At 46.7% G+C, this 13,639-nt stretch overlaps 1 protein-coding gene across 13 annotated transcripts in view; it reads right to left on the bottom strand.

Annotated features, from left to right (window-relative positions):
* myo18a (myosin XVIIIA) overlaps nt 1-3,613 on the bottom strand; it is a 184,390-nt gene extending 180,777 nt beyond the window's left edge. For all 13 annotated transcript variants that reach the window (XM_033046271.1, XM_033046267.1, XM_033046266.1 and 10 more), the window contains exon 1: nt 3,554-3,613. The gene's annotated coding sequence lies outside the window, so the exon portion shown is untranslated. The remainder of the gene's footprint in view (nt 1-3,553) is intronic.
* Nucleotides 3,614-13,639: the final 10,026 nt, after the last annotated feature.

Genomic DNA, 13,639 nt, shown 5'->3' on the forward strand with positions numbered 1-13,639 from the left:
TTATCTGTTTTGTAGTAAATGCCTACTATTTTCTGAGTGCTTAAGCAAAGCAAGAATTTCATTGTCCTATACAGGGACACACTCACTTGAACTCACTTGAACTTGAACTCTCCAGATATGCTGTCTGTCCTGCTGAGTTACTCCAGCTTTTTGTGTCTACCACTGCTATAAAAGGTAGTTACACCTCTCACTATGTGATTACACCACTTCCCTTGAATTACTACACAGGATTACTGTTTGAAAGGCAAACCCTGATTACACTTTCAACATATGATTTATCGTGTGATCACACATTTTTCCCTTGAATCACCGCACTGGACCACTGCTTCAAAGGGCAAACACTTATTGTGTATCTGTATGCTGTGGACGGCTTGAATGTAATCTTGTATTATCTTTCCACTGACTGGATAGTACGCAACAAAAAAGCTTTTCAGTACCTCGGTACACGTGACAATAAATTACACTAAAATCAAAACCTGTTACGCATCTCACATTGTGATTTCACCTCTTTGCCTGGATTAGCACACTAGATCCATTGCTTTAAACGGCAAAATGTGTAGGAATGAACTGCGGATACTGGTTTACTCCGAAGATAGGCACAAAAAGCTGGAGTAACTCAGCTGGTCAGCCAGCATATCTGGGTCGAGACTCTTCTTCAGACTGAGAGTTAAGGGCCTGTCGTACTTGGGCGTCATTTGCGCGACATCCTAAAAATTGGTTTGCGCGTGGTGAGGTGTATGCAGCGATGCGCGGTAACGCGCGGCGCTCCAGGATTTTGCAGTGCTCAAAATCCTCGCGCGCCACCTGCGTAACGTATCCCTTGCGCACGCTGACGGTATACGTGTAGCGCGTGGTGACGCATGGTTAAGCACAAAATTGCCTATGCTATTTTATTATGCGTCTGTAACCATGTGCCACCCATACACCGTCAGCGCGCAATTTGCGCGTCATTGGAGCGCCGCACCACGTGACCACCCGGGTATAAAGCGCTCGTAGATTTGAAACATTTTCACTATAGTATCTTTGATTTTCATTGGGAAAATCCTTGCCACGGAAATCAGACTAAATACGAACGACATCGCGAATGGCTCCCAAAAGAAGCAGGGCCCTCAAGAGCACTTGGCACGCAACTGTCGTACTTCTAAACGACTTTTGCACGACTGTCGCGCATCAGTCACTACCGGCCTGTCGCGTAAATGACGCGCAAATGACGCCCAAGTGGGAGGCCCTTCAGAGGAGAGGGAAACGAGAGATATAGAAGGTGCATAGAGTAAATGAATGAGCAACAAATGATCAAACAAAGGTGGAGCCTGATAACATCTCCTGACGTGTGAATTATCTTGTGGTTAGACCTCTCAACATCTGATCATACCTCCCCTCCTGGATTACCTGATTTAAAATGCAAACCCTGTTTACACCCAAATTAGACACAAAATGCTGGAGTAACAGCATCTCTGGAGAGAAGGAATTGGTGAGGTTTCGGGTCGAGACCTTCTTCAGACTCCACAGAAGGGGAGCAGCGAGAGAGGGCAGAAAGGAGGAGAAAGTATTCCAAGTAGGTAAACCTCGAGGAGTTTTTGCAGTGGAGCAGACGAAATGTGTAGGAAGGAACGTGTAAGAAGGAACTGCAGATGCTGGTTTAAATCGAAGAAACACAAAAAACTGCAGTAACAGCAGGATAGGCAGCATCTCTGGAGAGAAGGAATGGGTAACAATTCGGGTCGAGACCCTTCCTCAGAGTCTGCCTGTCCCGCTGAGTTACTCCAGCTTTTTGTGTAAGAAGGAACTGCAGGTACATCTCTCTCACCTTGTAAATCACCTTGTGATGACACCTCTCCCCTTGCATTACCACACTGGACAGCTTTAAAGCACTAAACCTGTTACATCAGTCACCCGCTGTGTGAATCATCCTGTGGTCACACCTCTCTCCTTCCAGTTCACACCACTTCAATGGGCAAATACTAGTTACACCCCGCACCTTCTGATCACAAGGCTTGGCCTGGAATACCACACTAGACCACCGCTTTGAAGGACTAACCCTGATTGAGTATGTATAGTAAGATTTTTACTGATCTGTACGCAAAAAAGAAATCTCACTGTATCATTTAACACCTCACATTGTGTGAAATATTATATGGTCTCACCTCTCCTCCTGGGTCCCTTCTCTCCCCACAGGATTACACCTTTCCCCCTGGGTCTCTTGATCACATCTCCCCCCCCCCCCCCCCCCCCCCCCCCCCCCACCCCCCCCCACCCCCCCCCACCACCACCACCACCACAATAATTCCTCTTGCCTCATCACCTCATCTCTACCCCTGAAATTATAACTGATTGCTAAGTCACTTCTCTCCCCCGGGATCCCACCTCTCCCCATGAAAGTATCATTGAACTGAAGAAGGGTCTTCGACCCAAAATGTCACCCATTCCTTCGCTCCAGAGATGCTGCCTGTTCCGCTGAGTTACTCCAGCATTTTGTGCTTATCTTCAGTTTAAACTGGCATTTGCAGTTCCTTCCTGCACACCGATCTCTCACCTCCCCCTGCTAAGTCACTTCTCTCCCCCTGAACCTCAGCTCTCCCCTCTCTCACTGGTCTCCCCATTGATCACAGCTCTCCCGGGGTAACTGGGCCAGGACAGAGAAAGGGCCAGACACACACAACACACAAACAACACACACAAAACACAACACACACACACAATGGGGGAGGAAAGTAGTAGCCTGGGGAGAGAGAGGGAGGGAGACCGGTCAATGATACTGTCATGGTGGAGAGATGAGATCCAGGGGAGAGACAAGGGAGGGAGGGAGGGAGGGGGAGAAGGAAGGAGACGGAGAGAGGGAAGGAAGGAGAGGGAGAGAGGGAGGGAGAGAAGGAAGGAGAGAGGAGAAAGGGAAGGAAGGAGATAGAGAAGGAAAGCAGGGAGGGAGAGAATGAAGGAGAGGGAGAGAATGAAGGAGAGAGGGAGGGAGGAAAGCAGGGAGGAGGGTGAGAGATCTGGGATACTTTCATGGTGGAGAATAAAGGAGAGAAGAAAAGGGGAGAGGAAGGGAGGAGGGGGAGAGAGAGGAGAGATCAATGATACTTTCATATGGAGAGATGAGGGAAGGGAGAGAAGGAGAGAGGGAGAGGAAAGGAGAGAAGGGGAGAGAGAGGAGAGGAGCAAAGATACTAGAGGAGCTCCTCTAGTATCTTTGGACGGGGGAGAGAAGGAGAGAGGGGGAGAGGGAGAGAAGGAGAGGGGGAGAAGGGGAGAGAAGGAGAGGGGGCGAGGGAGAGGGGGCGAGAGGGGGAGAAGGGGAGAGAATGAGAGAGGGGGAGAGAGGGAGAGAAGGAGAGAAGGGGAGAGAAGGGGAGAGAAGGAGAGAAGGAGAGGGGTAGGAGAGAAGGGGAGAGTGAGGACAGGAGGGAGCGGCCCTGGGTCGACTGCCCCTCATCGCGGCCGCCATCTCTCCCTCCCTCCCTCCCGCTGGTCTATTGTGTGTGTGTGTTACACGGGCGGGCGGGGATGGGGTTGACGGCGGCGGCGACGGCGATGGCGGGGCTGAGCTACTCACCGGCGGCTGAGGCGGGCGACGCGGGCGGGCGCGTTCCCGTTCCTGGCGCGCGCTCCCGGTGGGTGTGTGTGTGTGTGTGGGGGGGGGGGAGGGGGGGGGCGCTCGTTCCCGTGCTCGCGCCGTGGCCGTTGGCGGCCCCTCCCCCCCCCCCCCCCCCCCCCCACACCGGCCGCGTGCCCGTCACCGCCAGCTGCTGCAGCCGCCGGGTCAGTGCTCGTCCCTGTGGTGGTGTGTGTCTGTGTCAGTGTGTGTCTGTGTCTGTGTGTGTGTCAGTGTGTGTCTGTGTGTGTGTCAGTGTGTGTCTGTGTCTGTGTGTGTGTCAGTGTGTGTCTGTGTGTGTGTGTGTCAGTGTGTGTCTGTGTCTGTGTGTGTCAGTGTGTGTCAGTGTGTGTCTGTGTCAGTGTGTGTCAGTGTGTGTCTGTGTGTGTCTGTGTGTGTCAGTGTGTGTCAGTGTGTGTCTGTGTGTGTCTGTGTCTGTGTGTGGTGGGTGTGTGTCTGTGTGTGTGTGTGTCAGTGTGTGTCTGTGTGTGTGTGTGTCAGTGTGTGTCTGTGTCTGTGTGTGTCAGTGTGTGTCAGTGTGTGTCTGTGTGTGTCAGTGTGTGTCAGTGTGTGTCTGTGTGTGTCTGTGTGTGTCAGTGTGTGTCTGTGTGTGTCTGTGTCTGTGTGTGGTGGGTGTGTGTCTGTGTGTGTGTGTGTCAGTGTGTGTCTGTGTCTGTGTGTGTCTGTGTCTGTGTGTGTCAGTGTGTGTCAGTGTGTGTCTGTGTAGGTATGTTGCAAAGCCTACCTGAAGGGTCGCTGAAAATCTGTCGCTGCGGGTGTGCGCGATTTTGGCGCCGTTTAGAGGGGGCGGGTTTAAAACGCGATTTTCTCTAGGCTGTTCAAATCGAAGATGTTCAGCCTAGTTAATTATTAACGAAAAATCGCTGAAAGACCCCGTCGCAAAAGCTATTATTAGTTTTAAAGGCCTCGTATAATAGTTATAGTAGTTTAAAAATCAACCTCTAAACCAGCGAACACCAGCAACCGCAGGGTCTCATAAAGCAAACCACAGAAGGTCTGCTGTATATTTTTACATTAAAAAGGGCTTCTAAAGATCCCTTTATACAAAGTTTAATATTGCGAGTAGCTCATTTTGGGCCCATTATATCCCGCAGTATTTTTCTGGGAATTTGGGGCACAAATCTACCGCAATATGAACGTTCTAAACCAGCGCGTTCACAGGGACCCACTGGAAAGCTGATTTAAATGGGCATTTATTTACAGCAATCGAACACTAAATTCCTTCCATTTGGTCTATAAATTAATGTAAATGAGATTTAAAAATCATGTTTTATTGTGAATTATTTGTGAATATTATTTGGACATTTAGGCTATTTAAAAATGTTAATCATTTATTGAGAAATGGGGATAGATGTTTAGATCTAGTAATTGAAGTCTGAAATTAGCTACAATTAGGTAACTAACTAATTATATGCTTTAATTTCAGGTCATCCAAGTAAGATTATTTTATATTTATTTCAGAATGCTTCAATCTATGATAACTGAAATTTTCATTCAGTTCTCTTAATTTTTAAGAAAGTTATGGGCTTTTGACTGTTCACGATCACAGCTTTTTTGTTATGTCCATAGAAAATCAATAGGGAACAAGATGCTCATTTCCCAGTATGAAAATGGCCATAACTTTTTAAATACTTGAGATATGAAAGTGAATTAGGTGTCAAATTAAACTTATTTTTATGCTTTATCTGATGGGATAAATTGCAGACTTGATTTTTAAAATCTCAAAATTTTGTAACATTGCTAGTCTGTGTCTGTGTCTGTGTGTGTCTGTGTCAGTGTGTGTCAGTGTGTGTCTGTGTCTGTGTCTGTCTGTGTCTGTGTGTGTCTGTGTGTGTCAGTGTGTGTCTGTGTCTGTGTGTGTCTGTGTCTGTGTGTGTCTGTGTGTGCCTGTGTCTGCCTGTGTCTGTGTGTGTCTATGTGTGTGTGTGTCAGTGTGTGTCTGTGTCTGCCTGTGTCTGTGTGTGTCTATGTGTGTGTGTGTCAGTGTGTGTCTGTGTCTGTGTGTGCCTGTGTCTGCCTGTGTCTGTGTGTGTCAGTGTGTGTCTGTGTCTGTGTGTGTCTGTGTCTGTGTGTGTCTGTGTGTGCCTGTGTCTGCCTGTGTCTGTGTGTGTCTATGTGTGTGTGTGTCAGTGTGTGTCTGTGTGTCCGGGCATGTGGGTCTCTGTTCGTGTCTGTATGTCTGTGTATGACTATCTGTGTATGTCTGTCTGTACATGTGTGTCTGTCTGTGTGTATGTGTGTCTACATGGAAACATAGAAAATAGGTGCAGGAGTAGAGGCCATTCGGCCCTTCGAGCCTGCACCGCCATTCGATATGATCATGGCTGATCATCCAACTCAGTATCCTGTACCCGCCTTCTCTCCATACCCCCTGATCCCCTTAGCCACAAGGGCCACATCTAACTCCCTCTTAAATATAGCCAATGAACTGGCCTCAACTACCTTCTGTGTCAGAGAATTCCACAGATTCACCACTCTCTGTGTAAAAAATGATTTTCTCATCTCGGTCCTAAAAGACTTCCCTCTTATCCTTAAACTGTGACCCCTAGTTCTGGACTTCCCCAACATCGGGAATAATCTTCCTGCATCTAGCCTGTCCAACCCCGTACAATCAAACCACACACAATTAGTGCAAAGATTAAAAATACCAGAGTGCAGAATATAAATTTTCAAAAAGCATTTTGTGTCTATCATCAGTGTAAACCAGCATCTGCAGTTCCTTCCTACACATATAATTTTACAACATTGTAAAGTACCAGTGTCAAAGAAAAAGACAATGTCTGCAATGAGGTAGGTTGGAAGATTGGGATAACACCCTTAGCTTGTGAGAAGACTGCTCAGTAGTCTGATAACAATAGACAATATGTGCAGGAGTAGGCCATTCAGCCCTTCGAGCCAGCACCGCCATTCACTGTGATCATGGCTGATCATCCACAAACAGTACCCGCTCCTGCCTTCAGCCCATATCCCCTGACTCCGCTATCTTTAAGAGCTCTCTTGAAAGCATCCAGAGAATCGGCCTCCACTGCCTTCTGAGGCTGAGAATTCCACAGATTCACAACTCTCTGGGTGAAAAAGGTTTTCCTAATCCCTGTTCTAAATGGCGGACCCCTTATTCTTAAACTGTGGCCCCTGGTTCTGGACTCCCCCAACATCGGGAACATGTTTCCTGCCTGTAGCATAACAGAGGCGAAGAAGCTGTTCCTGAATGCGGTGGTATGGATTGTTAAGTTTTTGTATCTTCAGCCCGATGGAAGCGGAGAGAAGAGGTGGGACAAGTCTTTGATTATGTTGGCTGCTTTTCCGAGTCAGCGTGAGATGCAGATAGTGTTGTGTCTGGTCTGTGTGATGGATTAGGGGTGGCACGGTGGCGCAGTGGTCGAGTTTCTGCCTTACTGCCAGAGTTTCTGCCAGAGACCCAGGTTCAATCCTGGCTACGTGTGCAGCCTGTACCTAGTTTGTACGTTCTCCCCATGGTCGCGTGGGTTTTCTCCAGGATCCCCGGTTTCCTCCCACACTCTAAAGACCGACAAGTTTGTAGGTTAATTGGCTTAGTAAAAATTGTGAATTGTGGGATAGTGTTAACGTGCGGGGATCGCTGGTCGGCACGGACTCGGTGGGCCGAAGGGCCTGTTTCCCTGCTGTATCTCTAAACTAAACTAAATGTGACTGCAGGCATTCCCTCTAACTGAATCTGCTGCATTGAGAGGAGGTGGCCTGACTGTTGAGGCAGAATATTCTTGAGCAACAGAATGGAATGATGTGGAACTTGCCCGACTCTGTAATCTCCTTTTAAAAGAATGAGTGGACTGCAAAGCCTCACCTCCATATGTCAACTTTGCTGTTATGTTTCTAAATAACTCTAAGGTTGTAGAACATTTTAGTTTAGTTTAGTTTAGAGATAGAGCTTGGAAACAGGCCCACTAAATCCAAACTGACCATCGATCACCCCTTCGCACTGATTCTATGTTATCCCACTTTCTCATCCATTCCTTACACACTAGGGGCAATTTACAGAGGGCCAATCAACCTACAAACCCATTAAATCATCCTTCTCCCCCCTCACCTTAAATCTATGTCCTCTGCTTCCAATGAGGTAGAGGTGAATCGGACAGTACCCAAGCTTATGGAAGGACCGTTCAGAAACCTGATAACAGAGGGGAAGAAGCTGTTCCTGAGTCTGGTGGTGCACGCTTTCAAGCTTCTGTACCTTCTGCCGGGCGGGAGCGGGGAGAAGAAGGAATGACCGGGATGGGACAGGGACAAGTCTTTGATAATGTTGGCTGCTTTCCCCGAGGCAGCTTGAAGTGCAGATGGAGTCAGTGGTGGGGAGTCTGGTCTGTGTGATGGACTGGGCTACATACATCCGCAATCCTGTGCGGTATCTTGCAGAGCTGTTCACAAAGCAAGCAGTGATGCAGACCGACAGTATGCCAACGGCTCACAGCGACCTTCAAACACACTCGTCCTCCGTTGTTGAACGAAAGAAGAAGATTTTTTATTGGATCAACAACTATTTGTAACACAAGCACCATGGCACCATTGGAGGATTTGGTGTCTTTAGAGTTTAGAGATGCAGCATTGGAAACAGGCCCTTCGGCCCAACGAGTCCGTGCCAGCCATTGACCACCCCACTACCCTTGGCACGAGGGACAATTTACAATCTTTCTGAAACCAATTAATCTACAAACCTGTATGTCATTGGAGTGTGGGAGGAAACCAGAGCACCCGGAGAAAACCCACGCCAGGTCACAGGGAGTACGTACAAACTCTATACAGACAGCACCTGTAGTCAGGATCAAACCCAGGTCTCTGGCGCTGTGAGGCAGCAACTCTACCGCTGCGCCACCGTGCCGCCCCTGTCATAGAGTGGAAACATTTGAGAACCTAAGACAACTCAAGAATCATGGATGTCCACTTGCCCTACGTAGCGGAAACAGAATAATGAGTTTTTTACTTGCTGCAACTTAACGGGCCTATTAATGCAATAACGCGTAGGTAAATATATAATAATTAATAAAACAATAAATTAATAACCATAATACCAGTTGACCATGGTGCAAAACTAAATTAAAATTACATTGAAAACACGTACACGATTCTTGATTAGTACAGATGTCAGAGGTTATGGGGAGAATGCAGGAGAATGGGGTTAGGAGGGAGAGATAGATCAGCCATGATTAAATGGCGGAGTAGACTTGATGGGCCGAATGGCCTAATTTTACTCCTATTCCTTATGTGCTATAACACCAGGATAAGCGCTCAACCAAGAAAACCAAGCCCAAAGCCAAAGTTGTATCTAAACTGCTTATAAACTGCTTATACACACTAATGCTACGGACAATAACTACTTCCGTGCAATAACCAGCTACCTACATGTTAGCAAGCACATAAAAAACGATCGTGTAGAAGCAAGTATATGATTGGGGTTGTCAAGTGGGCACCTCCCTTCACTGGTGTTTCGTTGAGTTAGGCTCAGTGTGTCGGGTAACCAAAAGCTCTAGAGAACAATATAACAATTGATGTACAATGATGAATGTTGTTAATATCTTTGGAAAGAGTTGAACGAAGGCAGATAAATAGATTCTTTTTTCCCATCAATATTCACAGCTGTGCGACCAGCTGTTTAAACTGGAGTCACTAAAGGCATGGGTGATATCCTCGGACAGTCACGAAACATCTCTGCCTCTGTCAATGCCTTCTTCACTCAATGAAACCGCCTGAGATATGCAGCCATAGTGTGTCATCACGGGAATGAACACAGATCTAATCACTGAGCACATTCCAATGAATTGAGTAACTTAGATATTTATTTCACATTGTAAATGTGGGCAATGCGTCACGTACTAATTACAATGTGCAACATGTTTGGTCGTCAAGACTGATAGGACAGAGTGCGAGAAGGGTGAAGAATTAAAGCAGTGGCCATGGGAAGGTCAGGGTCACCCCTTTGGACCACAAGGTGGTCACCCAATCTGCCTTTGGTTTCTCCAATGTGGAGACCACATTGTGGACACCAAATGCAGTACACTAGATTAGGAAACACTTGGACAGGAACATGGATAGGAAAGGTTTAGAGGGATATGGGCCAAACATGGGCAGGTGGGACTAGTATAGATGGGGCATGTTGGTTGGCGTGGATGAGTTAGGCCAAAGGGCCTGTTTCCAGACTGTATGACCCGATGACTCTTTAATCCTATGAATCTAGGACACTGATTCTATGATGCTATGATTCTAAGACACCATAATTCTATGATACTCTGATGTTTGGTATGGACATGTTGGGCCGAAGGGCCAGTTCCTGTGCTGTCTGACCCTCGGGACTCTAATATATTTGGGAGTGCCACAGGGGAAGGGGATATTGAATGAAATGGAGGGACAGAGATATCTTAATCTGTATGTCTACAGATGCTTTCTTCTGTAAGTCGAGGCATAGATTATATGACCAAGGGGGTTAGGCTCGAACTGTGTAGCTCGAACTGCTAGCTTTCCACAATGTAAGTATAAGTTACGATTCTATTGAGCACTTTATTGGAGTGATGTAATTGTACTCTAGAGCAGTGATTCCCAACCTGGGGCCATGGCAAATTTCAGGGGGGCCACTGAAATATTTTGGGATTTAGGGGGCCACATGTTCAATGAAGGGGGCTACAGAGCTACCACCCTGTTGCCTCCTAAATTTCAGTTTTAATAAATTTAGATCTATGTAGTTGAAATATTTTTGATGTTTGTGGAATAGAATAAAAGAGAATATATAGACACTGATATTTTTATAGAAGGTATTATAATATTGAAGTACTTTTTTTCCGCTAATAATGTCAGGGGGGGCCACAGAAAAATTAAAAGATCCCAAGGGGCCATGAGCTAAAAAAGGTTGGGAACCACTGATCTAGAGTGTGCAGTGAGTAGTTTGCTTGCTAACTTGATTAACATTGGCAGGACTAATGAAGCCACATTTAGAGTATTGTCTTCAATTCTTCTTCTTATTATGATTATTAAATCGTTGAAAACATTAGCGACGGAGTGGTGCTGGTTTCCGACGGGCAGTTCAGTTCTGGGCACCATGTGATAGGAAAGATGTTCTCAAGCTGGAGAGGGTGCAAAGAAGATTTACAAGATTGTTGCCAGGACTAGAGGGTGTGAGCTACAGGGAGAAGAGGTTGAGCAGGCTGGGTCTCTATTCCTTGGAGCGCAGGAGGATGAGAGGTGATCTTATAGAGGTGTATAAAATCATGAGAGAAATAGATCAGATACTGTAGATGCATGGAGTCGCTTGCCCAGAGTAGGTGAATCGAAGACCAAATGACATAGGTTTTAGGTAAAGGGGAAAAGATTTAATAGAAATCTGATGGGTAACGTTTTCACATGAAGGGTGGTGGGTGTATGGAACGAGCTACCAAGCACCAAGAGACTCAGGTTTGAAGTAATTGGCTGAAGGATCAGAGAGAAGTTGAAGCAAACATGTTATAAACCTTAGGTACACAAAAATGCTGGAGAAACTCAGCGGGTGCAGCAGCATCTATAGAGCAAAGGAAATAGGCGACGTTTCGGCCCGAAACCCCTTGGGTTTCGGCCCGAAACGTTGCCTATTTCCTTAAACGTTGCCTATTTCCTTCGCTCCATAGATGCTGCTGCACCCGCTGAGTTTCTCCAGCATTTTTGTGTACCTTCGATCTTCCAGCATCTGCAGTTCCTTCTTGAACACATGTTATAAACCTTTATGGAATCCGGAATTCATTGCCTGTAAAGCTGGTGTAAGCAGAAGCCTACATTATGTTCAGATAGGATTTTGATTTTCACTTGAGTCTTCAGTCAGAGGGTGGTGAATCTGAAATTCATTGCCATTGAAGGCTGCGGCGGCCAAGCCAATGGATATTTTGAAGGCAGAGATAGATAGATCCTTGATTAGTACAGGTGTCAGGGGTTACAGGGAGAAGGCAGGAGAATGGGGTTAGGAGGGAGTGATAGATCAACCATGATTGAATGGCGGAGTAGACGTGATGGGCCGAATGGCCTAATTTTACTTCTATCCCTTATGACCTGAATAATCAAACTAAAAATGGTTACAGGCTGGCCAGAACTGAATAGAGATCTCCCCGATCAGATGATGCCTGGATGAAGGTACAGGCAGTATTACTCAAGCGCACACCGGATTGGGCATGACCTTGGTGGTGGCACGGTGGTGCAGTGGTAGAGTTGCTGCCTCACAGCGCCAGAGACCCGGGTTCGATCTTGACTACGGGCGCTATCTGTGCAGAGTTTGTACGTTCTCCCTGTGACCTACGTGGGTTTTCTCCAGGTGCTCCGGTTTCCTCCCACTTAAAATTGTAACGTCCCCCCCCATCGTTCTAAACTCCAGCGAGTACAGGCCCAGTGACGTCAAACCTTCAATGAGGTCCCCCCTCATCGTTCTCGGCAGTCTTCTTCGTTCCGATTCTCTTTTGAAATTGTGCATATTTACCATTAAAATTGGGAATCAAGGTGAATGTGCAATTGTTTACAACATTACCTGCACTGCATAGTTTGATCTCAGTGCTAACAATATTTTGAAAGATAAGAATAATTTGCTGTTTCACCACATTTTATAATTTAAATGTTTTTATAATTTTTAAATAATTTTTATAATTCTCTGGATACTTTCAAGAGAGAGCTAGATAGGGCTCTTAAAGATAGCGGAGTCAGGGGATATGGGGAGAAGTCAGGAACAGGGTACTGATTGGGGATGATCAGCCATGATCGCATTGAATGGCGATGCTGGCTCGAAGGGCCAAATGGCCTACTCCTGCACCTATTGTCTATTGTACCTAGTGTGTAGGATAGTGCGAGTGTATGAGGATTGCTGGTCGGCACAGACTCGGTGGGCTGAAGGGCCTGTTTCCGCGCTGTATTTCTAAACTAAACTAAGCCAAACATCTTAGTGATGTAAATGGTAAAATAAAGATGATCACTACTTCATGGAAAATGCATCACACAGAAAGTGACCAATCAGCCCATCCTGTCAGAAACATATAAGATTGTTAAGGGTTTGGACACGCTAGAGGCAGGAAACATGTTCCCGATGTTGGGGGAGTCCAGAACCAGGGGCCCCAGTTAAAGAATAAGGAGTAAGCATTTAGAACGGAGACGAGGAAATACTTTTTCTCACAGAGAGTGGTGAATCTGTGGAATTCTCTGCCTCAGAGGGCGGTGGAGGCAGGCTCTCTGGATGCTTTCAAGAGAGAGCTGGATAGGGCTCTTAAAAATAGCGGTCAGGGGATATGGGGAGAAGGCAGGAACGGGGTACTGATTGGGGATGATCAGCCATGATCACGTTGAATGGCGGTGCTGGCTCGAAGGGCCAAATGGCCTACTCCTGCACCTATTGTCTATTGTCTGTGATGGCTGAAACATAACTATTGGTATTTATCCTAGCTTCCGGTAGGGGCGGCATGGTGGCGCAGCGGTAGAGTTGCTGCTTCACAACGCCAGAGACCCGGGTTCGATCCTGACTATGGGTGCTGTCTGTGCGGAGTTAGTACCTTCTCCATGTGACCTGCGTGGATTTTCTCCGGGTGCTCCGGTTTCCTCCTCCCTTATCTCCTTTAATTCTGAGGCTATGACCTCTAGTTCTAGACTTTCCCACAAGTGGAAACATACACAATTCTTAAGGGATTGGACAAGCTAGATGCAGGAGAAAAGTTCCCATCGTCCAGAACCAGGGGTCACAGTTTAAGAATAAGGGGTAGGCCATTTAGGATTGAGATGAGGAAAAACATTTTCACCCAGAGAGTTGTGAATCTGTGGAATTCTCTGCCACAGTAGGCAGTGGTGGTCCATTCACTGGATGTTTACAAGAGAGAAGGCAAACGGAATCAAGGGATATGGGGAAAAAGCAGGAACGAGGTCATGATTTTGGATGATCAGCCATGATCATATTGAATGGTGGTGCAGAATGGCCTTCTCCTGCACCTATTTTCTATGTCTATGTTTCTATGTCTATGTCTAACATCCTCTCCACATCCACTCTATCCAAGCCTTTTGTTATTC

Source organism: Amblyraja radiata, chromosome 28 (assembly GCF_010909765.2).
Source record: "Amblyraja radiata isolate CabotCenter1 chromosome 28, sAmbRad1.1.pri, whole genome shotgun sequence".
Classification (NCBI taxonomy): Eukaryota; Metazoa; Chordata; class Chondrichthyes; order Rajiformes; family Rajidae; genus Amblyraja; species Amblyraja radiata.